Source organism: Wickerhamomyces anomalus, assembly GCF_001661255.1.
Source record: "Wickerhamomyces anomalus NRRL Y-366-8 unplaced genomic scaffold WICANscaffold_12, whole genome shotgun sequence".
NCBI classification, from domain to species: domain Eukaryota; kingdom Fungi; phylum Ascomycota; class Saccharomycetes; order Phaffomycetales; family Wickerhamomycetaceae; genus Hansenula; species Hansenula anomala.
The window spans coordinates 5086-7000 of record NW_017567121.1 but is presented as its reverse complement, the minus strand read 5'-3'; positions in this window follow the sequence as shown (position 1 = coordinate 7000).

The following is a 1915-nucleotide window of genomic DNA, read 5'->3' as shown; positions in this document are numbered from 1 at the left end:
AAGAAAACAAGGGGCGAAAATTTTTCGACGACATTTTTCAAAACAAACATGACATTCGAGTGCCCGGCCGAACTAGTTTCTTAACTACTAGATAAACTTTGGAGGACGTAAAACAACACAATATAGATCATTTAATGAGATAGAAACAAGCTCAGTAGTATAATTAGGCTGCTGAATAGCTATAGCCAAGTTTTGGGAGAGATAGAGTTACAATTGGGTAAGCTGTCATGTGATTTTGTCCAATTTTGAAATTCGCGGAACAACATGAACAACATAAACAGTGACATTTCCACAGACTGAAGCATTTCTTGATATTCTACAAATACCAGGTTATTCAGTGTCCTTTTTTACCCTAATAAATGTTCTTCTGGAGACTCATGGCCTCTTGTAGCAACTTCCACGGCGACTTGAAATTTCAAAATTTGAGAAATAATCTGAAGTACATAAGACATCATTACTATACCAATTGCTATTTCTGAATCTTTATTAGATGGTCCTTATGATTAAATGCATGCCATAAATCTACATGCAATAGGAATTCTTGATATCACTTCTGGAAGTATATAAAAAATTCAGTTTCCCGAGAGGCCTTTGCAACAACGAAAATCATATATCTAGAAATATTAGTACTTATAAAACATGAAACTAAAAATCAATTAATGTAGCGTTAAAATTCACCAGCTTCTCCATAGAAAGCACCCAACTCAAAACAACTTGACTCAATATTGGTATCAAGATCGAACTTTTTGAAAAAATCGTGAATTTCAAATTTGAAAATTTGTTGTCAACAATATGATTGATTTCTCAAGATCTACCAAGAAATCCTGAAACATTAAACCGTGGTGCTATGGTAACTTGGATGCGCTATCCGTTGGTACGTACTACTTTTTGAAATCTCGAAATTTATATTTTTGACCTATTGTTGTCGTCGGTGATTACCCCAGATTCTAGGTAACCTGGAATAGACAGTTCCATAAACCATCACAGAAACCCAGACTAGGGGCGCTTACATCTACTGAATTCTCTCTACAAATCCCACCAAATAACTAAGAATCTACTGTTGTTGAAATCTTGATATCCCGGGATGAACTGCCTATAATGTTGACCTTAACTATGGACATCACCAAAACCACGATTCCCACCAAACTACCGAGAAATGAAAACCTGTTTCACCTGGAGCCCATACCATCGTATCCTGGCTATCCATGGGTACCTTTACTTTAGCAAAATCGGAAATTTCATTTTTTACTATATTAATCTTGCTCGGTGAGACTATAAAAATCATAAAACCTGGGATAATTCAATCAAATCAAAACATAATGAAACCAAACTAAGTGCTATAGAATTGGGACATGTTACTTTAGAAGATCCATTAGATAACTAAGTGTTCTGGGCTTGTAAAGTTTCTGTACTCGGAGACACGTCCCACTAAGACACCACAAAATATACCAACTCCACCAATTTATATGCAACCATCTCCACAATTGAGCTTTCGTCTTCTCCTACCTCGCTTATAATATAAAGCCCTTTACTTTCACCAAAATCCATCATATAAAAAAAAGTTAATTTTTGACACAAAATTCCAAAATCCTTAACTATGGGAACCAACTTTAACCCGGAAAATCTCCACAACCACAACGATCCAAGCCAAATCGAGTGACATTCTTATGAAATAGAGTACGCGCGATACGATTACCATACAAACTAGAATTCAAATATTGTGGTTCAATAACTATACCCTGTTTAATCTCGGGATATGATCTCGGGATCCATATAACCCACCTCCAACAACCCAATTGAAACGATATAATCACCAAAATTTGCATGTAGCTTAACTATCACTCTATTTACCATATCCTTATTCAAACTTCTTTAAACCAATTATACTTTCTATAATATAACCATAATTGTGTCC